The 14870-nt window shown below is 34.8% G+C and overlaps 1 protein-coding gene across 6 annotated transcripts in view; it reads left to right on the plus strand.

Moving 5' to 3' along the window:
* The window catches only part of igsf9ba (immunoglobulin superfamily, member 9Ba), a 288098-nt gene that overhangs the window by 209656 nt on the left and 63572 nt on the right, over positions 1 to 14870 (plus strand). The gene's annotated exons all lie outside the window — the stretch shown is intronic.

The following is a 14870-nucleotide window of genomic DNA, read 5'->3' on the forward strand; positions in this document are numbered from 1 at the left end:
GGACTGGATTATGCACTTTGCTAATACTCAGTACAGGGAAACAGAATTTTGCACATAAGTATATACTGAATAAATACCCATTGAACAACAGGAGATTTTTGTAATTATCTATAGTATGAAAATGTAGTTTTCCCATTTTTAGTCAGCAGCAGTGAGCTTTGGTCTGTTTCCCCTCAGGTGAGAGCTAAAGTTGCGTTGAGGTTGGAGACACCATTGTATTCAAGATAAGGCTGAAGAGAAAATATAAAGGAAAAGAAAAAAAAATCTTTTTCCTTGTTCTAGTTGAAATTCATCTGGACACTGTTTTGTCAGTGATTTAGCCTTGCTTATTGAGCGCTATTGTCTGTTTGAGTTATCTTGCACATTGCATATGCAAATACATGTAGGTGTCACATTTTGTTAAATAATTTAAGCTGAAGTCTTGTGAAATCACACACCATAATTTCAAAAGCAAGCATCCAGTAGTTAAAGCTTCTGTCAGTTATTCCAAAATATTATTTAAAATTTGAAAAAGATGAAAGAGTAAAGTTAATTTATAATTGTACACCTTCCTTAGCAATGTAAACTACTGTAGAAAATAATGCTGTAATTTTAAAGCCATGTTCCTTTTTTATGTGTTATTATATTCTCTTGCTTTATAATTGTATTACCTGTCCTTTTAAGACTGCCATCTTAGATTTGCACACATATTCTTTTAAATATGTTGCCCAATGGGTCACACAGTTTTATTCTTACTCTTATTACTCTCCCGGGCAGCATCTACTGCATTCTCCAAGGTCTAATCATGTAGATAAAAAAAAAAATTAGTGCTTATTTGACAGAAATATATATGGTATACATGGTATAAACATTGATTTACTGCATAGATTTGGCGTAATAGGACTGTTTTGGAGATTTGATGGTTTCTTCCATTGTTAAAAATGGTAGGAAATTTGAAAAGTTACAAAAACGTATTTGAAGTTTTTTTTTACTCCCATTTGTATTATTTTGAAATTATTTTCCACACAAATAAATCCGTAGTACTAGAGACAGAAAATTATTTCTCTATCAAAGGTAAAATGATGCCAGACTTTATATGGTTGGACACATTATAAAAGGCTTTCAGCATAATTTGGAGACTTTTTATGTTTTTGTGCAACATTTATATTAAACATTTTTTTCAAAAAGGGAACTTGGATAGAAATTATATTTGTAAAACTAAAGTACTAACAGATTTTGTTAATCAATTATTAATGTACTTGTCATTTAAAATCATAGCAAGAGTAATAAATTTAGTCACGATCAGTTGATTTTTCACAAGTTGTTTGTGCCATACAGAAAGGTAGACATCACACCAAAAATAGTCAAATTGTATTAAGAGATGAATAAAATGGATAATCCATTACGACAACAACAACATTTATTTATATAACACATTTTCATACAAATAATGTTTCTCTAAGTGCTTTGTATGATGAAGAAAGAGAAAAAAGACAAAGTAAGAATTAAAATAAGAGAACACTACTTAACATAGAATAAAAGTAAGGTCCAATGGCCAGGAAGGACAGAAAAAAACAAAAAAAACTTCAGATGGCTGGAGAAAGAATAAAATCTGCAGGGGTTCCAGGCCATCAGACCACCCAGCCCCCTCTAGGCATTCTACCTAACATAAATGATCAGTCCTCATTGTATTCAGGGTTTTCATGGAAGGACTTGATGATGATGGTCACATTGACTTCTGGAAAAAGAACAGAAGAGAAAGTAGGAGTTAGTTCGGATTTTAGAGCCGCCATGAATAGTAATGATAATTAATTGAATATGCAAAGCATCAGGATTAAATTAAAATGAAGTTATGAGAAAGCCATGTTAAAGTAATGTGTTTTTAGCAGTTTTTTTAAAGTGCTCCACCGTATCCGCCTGGTGAATTCCCATTGGCAGGCTATTCCAGATTTTAGGTGCATAACGGCAGAAGGCCGCAACACACCACTTCTTTTAAGTTTAGCTCTTGGAATTCTAAGCAGACACTCATTTGAAGATCTAAGGTTATGATTTAGAATATAAGATGTCAGACATTCCGATATATAAGATGGAGGCTTTATAAACCATAAACAGTATTTTAAAGTCAATTCTGAATGACACAGGTAACCAGTGTAGTGACATCAAAACTGGACAAATGTGCTTGGATTTTCTTTTCCTAGTTAGGATTCTAACAGCTGCATTCTGCACTAGTTGCAATCGATTTATGTCTTTTTTGGGTAGTCCTGAGAGGAGTGCGTTACAGTAATCTAGTCGACTGAAAACAAAAGCGTGAACTAATTTCTCAGCATCTTTCAATGATATAAGAGGTCTAACTTTTGCTATATTTCTTAAGTGAAAAAATGCTGTCCTAGTGATCTGATGAATATGCGATTTAAAATTCAGGTCACAGTCGACAGTTACCCCTAAATTCTTTACCTCCGTCTTGACTTTTCATCCTAATGCATCAAGTTTATTTCTAATAACCTTGTTATGTCCATTATTGCCTATCACTAAAATTACAGTTTTCTCTTTATTTAGCTTGACAAAATTACTATTCATCCACTCAGAAACACAAGTAAGACATTATGTTAGTGAAACAACAGAGTCGGGGTCATCAGGTGCTATTGGTAAATACAGCTGCGTGTCATCAGCATAGCTGTGGTAGCTCATGTTATGCCCCGAGATAATCTGACCTAATGGAAGCATGTAGATCGAAAAGAGCAGCGGACCCAGGATAGAGCCTTGTGGAACACCATATACAGTGCATCCGGAAAGTATTCACAGCCCATCACTTTTTCCACATTTTGTTATGTTACAGTCTTATTCCAAAATGGGTTAAATTCATTTTTTTCCTCAGAATTCTGCACACAACACCCCATAATGACAATGTGAAAAAAGTTTACTTGAGGTTTTTGCAAATGTATTGAAAATAAAAAAACTGAGAAATCACATGTACATAAGTATTCACAGCCTTTGCTCAATACTTTGTCGATGCACCTTTGGCAGCAATTACAGCCTCAAGTCTTTTTGAATATGATGCCACAAGTTTGGCACACCTATCCTTGGCCAGTTTCACCCATTCCTCTTTGCAGCACCTCTCAAGCTCCATCAGATTGGATGGGAAGCGTCGGTGCACAGCCATTTTAAGATCTCTCCAGAGATGTTCAATCGGATTCAAGTCTGGGCTCTGGCTGGGCCACTCAAGGACATTCACAGAGTTGTCCTGAAGCCACTCCTTTGATATCTTGGCTGTGTGCTTAGGGTCGTTGTCCTGCTGAAAGATGAACCGTCGCCCCAGTCTGAGGTCAAGAGCGCTCTGGAGCAGGTTTTCATCCAGGATGTCTCTATACATTGCTGCGGTCATCTTTCCCTTTATCCTGACTAGTCTCCCAGTTCCTGCCGCTGAAAAACATCCTCACAGCATGATGCTGCCACCACCATCCTTCACTGTAGGGATGGTGCCAGGTTTCCTCCAAACGTGACGCCTGGCATTCACACCAAAGAGTTCAATCTTTGTCTCATCAGACCAGAGAATTTTCTTTCTCATGGTCTGAGAGTCCTTCAGGTGCCTTTTGGCAAACTCCAGGCGGGCCGCCATGTGCCTTTTACTAAGGAGTGGCTTCCGTCTGGCCACTCTACCATACAGGCCTGATTGGTGGATTGCTGCAGAGATGGTTGTCCTTCTGGAAGGTTCTCCTCTCTCCACAGAGGACCTCTGGAGCTCTGACAGAGTGACCATCGGGTTCTTGGTCACCTCCCTGACTAAGGCCCTTCTCCCCCGATCGCTCAGTTTAGATGGCCGGCCAGCTCTAGGAAGAATCCTGGTGGTTTCGAATTTCTTCCACTTATGGATGATGGAGGCCACTCAGGTCTTTGGGACCTTCAAAGAAGCAGAAATTTTTGTGTAACCTTCCCCAGATTTGTGCCTCTATACAATCCTGTCTCAGAAGTCTACAGACAATTCCTTTGACTTCATGCTTGGTTTGTGCTCTGACATGAACTGTCAACTGTGGGACCTTATATAGACAGGTGTGTGCCTTTCCAAATCATGTCCAGTCAACTGAATTTACCACAGGTGGACTTCAATGAAGCTGCAGAAACCTCTCAAGGATGATCAGGGGAAACAGGATGCACCTGAGCTCAATTTCGAGCTTCATGGCAAAGGCTGTGAATACTTATGTACATGTGCTTTCTCAATTTTTTTATTTTTAATAAATTTGCAAAAATCTCAAGTAAACTTTTTTCATTTTGTCATTATGGGGTGTTGTGTGTAGAATTCTGAGGAAAAAAATGAATTTAATCCATTTTGGAATAAGGCTGTAACATAACAAAATGTGGAAAAAGTGATGCGCTGTGAATACTTTCCAGATGCACTGTAAAATATCATGTGTCTTGGAAGTATAATTACCACAACTAACAAAGAATTTTCTACCTGTCAGGTAGGATTCAGACCAATTTAAGACACTGCCAGAGAGGCCCTCCCACTGACTAAGACGATTTCTAAGAATATTGTGATCAATGGTATCAAATGCGGCACTCAGATCTAAGAGGATAAGAACAGATAAACGGCCTCTGTCTGCATTTACCCGCAAGTCATTTACTACTTTAACGAGTGCATTTTCTGTACTGTGATTTGTTCTGAAACCCGACTGAAACTAATCAAGAATAGCATGTTTATTGAGGTGGTCATTTAGCTGCATAATGACTGCCTTCTCTAGAATTTTACTTAAGAAAGTTAGGTTAAAAACTTTTAATCAAATGTTCAGTCTCGTTACAGTGATTTCCCTTTTCTGTATGGAGGCACTGAAAATCAGAAATATTACTCAGTGCAACATATGTTAATGTGTAATGATTTTATTCAAAATTAATATGATTCCAGTTTTACAATTATGTAATAAAGTGCTATATTTGATCGTGATGAGTTTCTTACCCAGAGAAATCACATTGAAAGTGATCAAATCATGTTCAAGAATGGCTACAGCATGTAAATATATCAAAAGTCAAAGCGGAAAATTCAGCCCCATTACATTGCGACTTTTGTTCTAGGATCTACAACTTTAAAATGTTTATTCAATTAAAATAATAACTGAATACACTACGTCTGAGCAAACATGGAATTATCATAGAACAAAAACACAATTGATAACATTGGGCAAAAAAGTGAATAAGATAAACCTTCCATTTATTTTTTCCATTTATAAAGATATCTTCACAGTGAACACTAGGGATAATAATAGTATACCAGGTCATTGGTTAAAGTTATTTATAAATTTAAAACTGGTAAATGGGTAATTTGGAAAATGATAACTCCATAATATATTATCTAAAATAATCAGGTGTCTTTGAAATTTTAATTATTGTGTTTACTATGGTAACAAAAATATATATATAAAAAAATTCTTGGATAACTACAGTATTTCCATTTCATTATATATGCTACTGGCCAAATACAATTTTAAGAACAAATTAGTTTAGACAAGGCCAAACCAGTTTGTCCAAAGAGCGATAGGTTGAATTGGTTTGACCTAGTCTAAACAAGATCATCCTGAAATAAATGTAGAGCTTCTAGGACAGACAGATTTGTCCTAGTCTAAATTAGTGTGGCCTGCAATCACACTTTTCTCTATAGGATAAACCAGTTTGGTCTAGTTTTGTATAATATAGAGACAAATTAAGGGGAAATGAAAGGAATTTATTTATTTATTTAACATCATACAGTTTATCAGCTGAAAGACAGTATTTTATGTTTTCATTACATTCATTTTGTGTGACAAGTTTTTTTTATGCCTCTGGTATCCAGTACATTAAAATATTTTAACCTTCTTTGTCGTAGGAGTGTTTTCTTTTCCGCTTTTTCAGCCAACCTCCACCTTTTGTATAAGTTCTAAATATTTGTCTTTTACTAGAACTTTAAAATGAGTCGATTTTTCACTTTTTCTTTTCAAAATATCCATCAAGAATCTCTCTCTTCACTCCTTTTGACATTTTTTTCCACTAGTTGAAGTCTCATCCATAATGGTGAGAAACACAAATAACAATAAAAATAAAACAAACACACAAGAAAAAAATGAATAAAATGCTTGAACAGTCTGCACTGCTAAAGATGTGACGATGGGGGTGGCGTGAATGGGGATTCCCTGAATTTGCAGGATCAGAAATATTTAATGTTAAAAATTACACAAATCAGTTTTGACTAAGCCATTCTGGTTTATCCTATAGAGGAAAGTGCGATTGCCGGGCCAAACTAGTTTAGACTAGGACAAATCAGTTTGTGCTTGGAGCACTACATTGATTTCAGGATAACCTAGTTTGGACTAGCCCAAACTGATTCATTCTATTACGCTTTGGACACACTGGTTTGGCCTTGTCTAAAGTATTTTTTTCTTAAAATTTTGTTTGGCTGGTAACATATATATAAATACAGTAAACTTGTTTTATTTCCTACTTTGGAGTAACTTGTATAATTTGTCCATGCGAAAAGAAGTGGATTCTGTTTCCAGTTTATTTAAAGTTGGCCACAAATTTTTTATATGCAAATTTCAGCAATGTATAACCAGTGGGTCCTTTTTTAACTCAAGGCTATGTTGCAGCTATCAACAAATTTCCATAGCATAATATTCTCTTCGGGCAGCATGGTGGCGCAGTGGGTAGCGCTGCTGCCTCACGGTTCGCTTCCCGGGTCCTCCCTGCATGGAGTTTGCATGTTTTCCACGTGTCTGTGTGGGTTTCCTCCCACAGTCCAAAGACATGCAGGTTAGGTGCATTGGCGATCCTGAAATTGTTCCTAGTGTGTGCTTGATGCGTGTGTGTGTGTGTGCGCGCCCTGCGGTGGGCTGACGCCCTGCCCGGGGTTTGTTTCCTGCCTTGCGCCCTGTGTTGGCTGGGATTGGCTCCAGCAGACCCCCATGACCCTGTAGTTAGGATATAGTGGGTTGGATAATGGATGGATGTTGTCAGTTTGTTTTAGACCCTCTGACAAACACATAAAAGCTTATGAGGTGTATTTGTTAACCAATGAGTTTCAGGTGAAACAATGCCTGATAAGAATTTCTTTAAAAAGCCCTTTGTTCAATATTTTGGTCACAGCATGACAAAGGCTACATTTGATCATGTTACACAAACACATTTTGGTACTGTCTTAACATGTTTGACATTCATTTTCAAGCAACATACAGCTTGTTTTAGTATATTTCTTTTCCAAGAGCTGATGATCTATGTTTGAAACTCAGGGAATTACATTAATTTTGGTAAGCCTGTGATTTTGATAATCATTGACTGATAGTGATTTCAGGAATGAACGGTGTCATGCATTTAGAGAATATGTGCCAGCTGTTTGGCAGATCAAAACAAGACATTTAACTGCCATATGAGAGTTATGCCAATATTGTAATTGGAGCAAAGAAAAGGAAATTGTAAACCTTTATATTTTAGAATACTAAACTAGGATTATATTCTTCTCTTTGCAAAACTCACCTGGTACAAAGCAAAACATTATAAATTACTTGATTTACTGTAGCCCACTTTCTGAAAAGCAGTTAGCATTTTCATTTGAATCACATTTTGTATGTATGATTTTTATTTAGCACTATAAATTGTTTTTTTTCTGGCACATGTGAACCTGTGATTTTTTTTTTTTTTTTTTTAGCATTTTTTGTGTGACAACTTTACTTGTGAATTAGTATGTTTTCTTTAAACTTCTGAAGGTACTGGGTTGAAAATATTTTAGACTTTTTACCTAATTGTTACTTTAAATTGTTTTCTTGTTTGATACATAAAATGCAGTGTGTTCTGTGAAAGGGGTTTAGAGAAATAAAAATAAGGCAGTTTCAAATCTGAAAATACAAATACATTAGAAATAAAATGGTTTGTCTCTTAAACTACTATCATGTGTCTGAGTAACTGAAAATTTGCTTCTAACCTTATTTAACTATTTCAGTATAAAATCACCTTTACCTATAATTTCCTCTTCAAATGCAAAATGATGCAGCACTCATTTAAATTTCTGCAAAAAATAAAATTTGGTTGATTGATTTGCTGATTGATTTCTGTCCAAGAAGCCAGTTGCAATAAAGAAACATGCATCATCATAGTGTTGATGTGTCCTTGAGTATCCTTCCAGTGTTGGTTACTGCCTTGCACTAAATGTTGACAGAATAAGCCCCTTACAACCATGTTTTGGGTGAAATAGATTTACAAAATAGATATATTAGTGGGTAATGGATAACCACAATGACACATTGACTTTGCAAGTGATTCAATATTTGAAAGTATTAATAATGCTGAAGTGATGTAACCACCAATATTAAAGTCCTTAAAATACAGTAATGCATGCTAGATATGTTGTGCTGAAAGCAGTGTTAATTCATGTGAACTGCAGATGATATGTATAGATGTGTCAGTATAGTAAGCTGCTAATTGCTGTGCCCCCTGGGGGCAAATGAAGTTCTATCTATCTATCTATCTATCTATCTATCTATCTATCTATCTATCTATCTATCTATCTATCTATCTATCTATCTGTCTGTCTGTCTGTCTGTCTGTCTGTCTGTCTGTCTGTCTGTCTGTCTGTCTGTCTGTCTGTCTGTCTAAAAATGTTCTGTAAAACCATTTAATGCCCTTCTGTAAAACCATTTAATGCCCTACAGTATGTTATTAGTTTACATATTGAGTTATTAATAGGTGTCTTTTGTTTTAACAGCTTATTAGTTTTTTTTAAATGTTTATGTATTAGCAATGTAGACTGTAATTGAATTTTGGGTGCTAGCAAGTAGTAGTGAAACTGCATGTGGGGAGGAGGCAAGTTTTCCACTGCATTTGCATGTATTGTCATAATCTTTAAGCACTTTGGCAAACAGAGTGACATTTGTGGAATTTTCTTCATCCTACAACAGTCAGTGGCAGTCTGCACAGGATAAAATTGTGACTTGTATTTTTGTGTACTTTTGTCCTATATATTGTAAACATGGTTTTTTCTGTTTTGCTCTTTTTGGACAAAGTTTTATATGTCCTAATTATTTTTTTTTCTTTTCTATTATTATCTTTGAATATCTACAAGTAAATCTTTCATTATTTTTCTAATAGAAAAAATATATCCACCTTGGCAGGTCACTGTTTTGCAGTCTCATGGACACTTGCCATTTTTTGTTAATTTGTGTATTGATTGCTGCCTTCATTGCTAATGTTGGATGGCTGGATGTTATGATGCTTAACATCACCCAGGCAACAGTATGAAGGTCTGCGTCATATACTTCTTAATCATCCGAGTTTTTTTGATAATTTTTAAAAAATGATCAGTGTTTGGCTAGTGAATTTATTAAGATTTAGGACAAATAACCTTTGTGTGTTTTCTGAATTAGATCATTTGATTACATATTAGTGTTAGGAGAAAGATGTAGAGTGTTTACCAGTAAAGAAAGAAAAATTTTGACATGTCCCCCTCCATTTTCATTCCTTTTTAGCTGCCTTTTTAAAAATGAGCAGAACACTCTACTGTTCAATTTCCTTTTCAATCTGGCATTTAAATCAGCACTTTATTATTTTGTACCTCCACAATATGTTTCCAGACATTTAAGTATTTACTGTATGTTCAAATAAAAGTTACAATCCTCCCTTTTTACAGTTTGTTGTCAGTAGTGCTTAATTTGCAGTGCTGGACCTGTTTAAAATACTATGTATGTGTTTTATCTTGAAGAAGTATTCACATAAGGCACTTTAAGCTCTAAGGTTCTTTTTATATTGGTGGACAAATCAGTACTACTCATAAAAATGCCTAAATTATTTGCAATGTTCAATGTGTATACCCTGATATACTTATTTATTATCGTGTAAGGTCCTATGGAGACCCTTTTTTCTTTTTTAAACTCTGTATTATGTAGACCTTAGTAAAATATCTAAACTCCCATACACTTACCACTCTTTCATCAGGTACTTTAGCACTCCCCCTCCCCCCACTTCTACATCTTTTACCTCAGGCAATTAGACAGAGTAAAGAAAGAGGCAGGAGTTAAATTCTACATTTAATTATGCATTAATTGATAAAATACCCAAAAATATTAAGGAGCAGAATACCATGTAAAAATTGGAAACCATAACCTTACAGCCTAAGTAGCAGTGCCTCTTGGCTTAAAGTATCTTCACACTAGTAAGATAGGTCACATGCCTGTCTCAATATGGCTGCCGAGATAGCATCTTCTCTTCATTGAGCAATGGCAAGAGAAAAAGATGGTCTTCTCTTCATGGCAAGATGGGAAGAGTGAGAGGGAAAGGCAGAGTGACCAGCTTATGCCATTCCTATAACAAATCCTAGACCAACAAGTGCAGGCAACTCCCTTGATTCATCTAATCCTGTTCCAATCCTAGACCTTGCCAAACCGATTTGATGCCTAAATCCCAAACACCCCCCCATCATAAATTTCACATCCTTAATCAGTACTTAACACTACCTCCTAAAGATTTGGGGTTGGTTCAGTAAGCATCAAAGCACTGCTGATCTTGTCAGTAAAGAAGAACAAGCCTCCAAATAAGAATAATCCTTCTGAAGCAGTGCCTCTTACACCTATATTACTTTTTCTAATACAAACGTAATCCTATTCTTAAAAGACATAACACATCTATAACCTTGATAAATATTACAAATACACAACAGGAAAAGAACATTAAAACAAGTGCACTTTGTGCAATCCTAAAATCAGTTAATTTCTTCTTTGTATATTTTAATTTCTGAACATTTTTAATCTGATTTATGGCACCTCATTATTAAGTGACTAACTGCGTGTGGTCTTTGGGACAAAAAACAACCCAAAGACTCTCTGGCAGTTTTACTGTACTATATTGATGAAGTTGCAGAGGCATCAGCTAAGTGGGCCGGGACAGGTTGTATCTTGTCCGAGGCGAGACAGACTTGTAGTTGAGTGCAGCTGTGGCATCAATTGAGTGGGACAGGCTGAAACCTGTCTCAGGTAAACATATGTAACGTGTGAATGTATGACCTGCATGTACCACAAAGCTGAGATTGTCTGCTTGGGTTGAAGTGAGGTGCATGCAAGCAAAAATGTAAAAGTACATGCATGTGCCACCTAGTGGTTGTAGTTGAACGTGAGCAGCTTGGACTGCCCCATACACACACACAGGTCTTTCATTTATGTATATCTAATGGCTGGTTACGAAAACAGGCAACACTTAAAATCTTTATGCAACTGTTTCAAACTAAAATAGGTGATTAAGAGTTCTAAACCATAACAAACAAGTTATCTACAACTAAGCAGGAAATAAAAGATATTGCTTTAGCAATAAATAAATGGAAAATTAGGAATTTGAAATTCATTAATTAGAAATTTGATTAAAGCAAAAACCTGCAACCACTGCGGACCTCCAGTACTGGAGTTGAGTACCTTTCTTCTACTGTATGTGCTAATATTTCTCTTGTTTTTACCTGTCTCCATCCTCCTTTTGTCTTTTATATGTTCTGCAAAGGTCATGTACTTTTTAATTCTGCATAATCTTGAAATGCCAGACTTGATTTTGATTGTTTTTTTTCTGCCTAGATAAAGACATGTTTCTGTTTTAAGTATCAAGCTAATTTTAGTTCCCTTTCACCTTTGGCCCATTGTTGGTAGGTCCACTGTATCTGATTAAATTATGTTTTACGAAGAGGTGAAATATAAATAGTGTTACTTCAGATGGCTTGGTGGACATTTCGCAGTATGTTCTGAATAGATCATCTATTTTGTAATTCTCTGAAATTCTCAGATTATATCCAATTATCCTGCTTTTCCTTTTCATTTAAAAGGATAAGTGTTCATTTCTTCTGACATTGCTCAAATGTATACCAGCTTTGGATCAAATTTTACAGGATCCTAAAAACTGCATTTGCATTATAACCTGATTACATTTACCTTTCTCCCATTTCTGTTTGACACCCTGTAAGTCCATGTATCTGATGGAGAGTATTTTTCATGGCTGGTGTTCCTACCTGCTGCTGTTCATTCATCTGCATAAAATAAATTACCAGCAGCTAAAAAGCCAAAGAAAATAGGAATACTCTGTTGTGACATGTATAAAATTTAATGAAAAATAAAATTAGAAAATGATGTCCAATTTAAATAGTAAGTTGCCTCATTTTATTCTTAATAAATGCCATCTTTTTGCAAAATTTTCTGCCTGTGTTACAATAGCAAGTAGGCAGATTTTGTTCAAGAGAAGGAAAAATGGGAGCATTAAGAAAGTACACAAGGGCATGATTCAGTACTGCAAAAACACTACAATCTGAGAGAAATCAAATTTTTACAACAAATAAATACACATCCATAATATCTTCAAAGGGCATTTTTTATTTCAGATAACAAAATCAATTCTGATCCAGTACTGGTAGTATAAACATGCCATCTAGAACTTGGATTACATTTGGTTTAAGTAATGAGAAGGCAAGCAAATTGACACCTTTTATTGGCGAACTAAAAAGATTACAATATGTAAGCTTTCGAGGCAACTTAGGCCCCTTCTTCATGCAAGATGTGTAATTAAAATTTTTGTAATCTTTTTAATTAGCGAATTAAAGGTGTCATTTTGCTTGACTTTTCATTACATCCATAATGGCTTACACAGTACAACACCCTAGTACAACATTTGATGTTAGTGCAACACAAATTAAATTTAGCACCTTCTTGTGGTGTCAAACAATAAAAAAAAATTATAAGAAAAAGTTTTGAGAGTGCCAAACATTTGAAGATGCCATAAAAAGTATCTTGCACTGAACATTATAATGGATCAGGATTAAAATTTACTGAATCAGAATAATTGTTTTTACACTATAACCTGGTCTACATACACATTGAACTTACCCAATATACTGTATGTTCATGTTTAGTATTGCCAACAACATGTCCTGATGGAGAGTAAAACTATGAATCTGTAGAGGTTTGTAAGGTACTGTATGTGGTACAATTTGGGAGACCATTTATGCTATCTGCTAAGGATCAAATGGTATCTTTTCAGAATAATCCTATTTGGATTAATTGTTTCAACAATTGGTCTCAATCTGATTTTACAACATAAACTTGTTTTGGGGAGAGCAGCAAACCTTAATGCAAGTAAGAGTAGTGTGAGCAACATGGCCTACTCTGGTGCCAAAAACACATTTTGTATCAGCTTTCCTATCGTTTAATTCACAGATGTGTGTAGTTTTCAAAGTCTGTGATGAATGCCCCCCTTTTAAACATTTCAGTCTCATCTTGAATATTTAAAAGTGGTGTTTTACACTCAGCTTTTATTTTTAGCTTGGGGTCTTTAGGCTCTCTGTATCATTTAGATATTTAGCCTAGAGTTTTAGTCATTCTGGTGTGTGTTCAGACCTTTTTGTGTGTGTGTGTGTCACTCTTGGGTCACAGAGTTGCACAGGAGACTTGAAAAAGGATCGGATTTCCAACTACTGAACTGCACATGAGCGATGGTCATTGCCATTTTGGGCAGCTGAATGGTGGTGACACTGGTCACAATATATATATTGTATATATATTATGTATTGTATATTGTATATATACAGGGTGAGTCAAAATTATGTTAACATTTGAATGGCGGAAACAATTTATTCACAAAACATGCTCACCGTGTTTTATGTATTATTGTTTAAATATGATGAATGAATATGTGTGTGTATGTGTGTATATATATATATATATATATATATATATATATATATATATATATATATATATATATATCATATCTGTGTATATGTATATAAATATATATATATATACAGTATATATATATATATATATATATATATATATATATATATACATACAGTATATACACACATACATACATGCATACATACATTCTGAAACAAAGACTGCATATTAAAGCGTAATCAGTACTTACACATGATACACCATTAACCTTCAAATAATAGAATTACCCAGTCCATTTAGGGCAGAAGTCAAGAGAACCATTCTATAGACACTCATGAAAAATAATAAAGAGCTTTGGTTTAGACTACAGTCATAAGTTCCTCTCTTCCCGTTTTGATTCTCTCTAGCTGACACCATGCCTAGATGTCACTCACTTGAGCAGACTGCATTTTTTTATGTTTTCTAGTACTAACTATACTTGTGTATCCTGGTTACACTACAATAATATCAGTGTTTCCTCATTGTTTTTAAATTTTTTTGGCAGTGCTATTGTCTGTTTATTTACAGTATATAACAAATGGAAACATGCAGTAAAATAAGATGTATTAAGTCTTGTAATACTGTATATCCAATTTTTATATTTTATATACTGTATTTCTTCAGTTGTAGTATTTTCTGCCTTTGATGGGGTTAAGATAAACTAATTTTCTTTTCCAGTAGGTCATTAATTAATAATTTACTAACAATGTATGTCTTGCTGCTGACTCCTATGTGCAACACTATACTTCAGTAAAAATTGGTTTTAATAAATGCTTTATTATATGCTTGATTTATTCTGGTTGCAAAATGCATTACATACATTTTTCATTATATGGCTTATAAGTATGATATGTCAGAGCTGTATATTAAGCAGTGTTCCAAGTAATGCTAGGACTCATTTTTCTCATATCAATATTCTTTGCATTAAAGTATCTTAACACGCATTACTTTCAAAACAGTACTGTACAGTACACACAGTATTTTGCGAAGGTGGGTTTTTAAACGTAGTGCTCACCTCACACACAAAATATTCTTGTTACCTATTCTGAGCCAAGTTTAACTTCTTCTTACAACACAGCTGATGTGTCTGTATGGTTCCTCTTTGAAAAGTAATATTCCATAGATTTTTTTAAAATATGTTTTATTAAGGATTAAAGATATTACTCTGGTATGTGTTCTTGTTTAACCTATAATATGAAATGT

The sequence above is a fragment of the Erpetoichthys calabaricus genome, chromosome 9, assembly GCF_900747795.2.
Source record: "Erpetoichthys calabaricus chromosome 9, fErpCal1.3, whole genome shotgun sequence".
Taxonomy (NCBI): domain Eukaryota; kingdom Metazoa; phylum Chordata; class Cladistia; order Polypteriformes; family Polypteridae; genus Erpetoichthys; species Erpetoichthys calabaricus.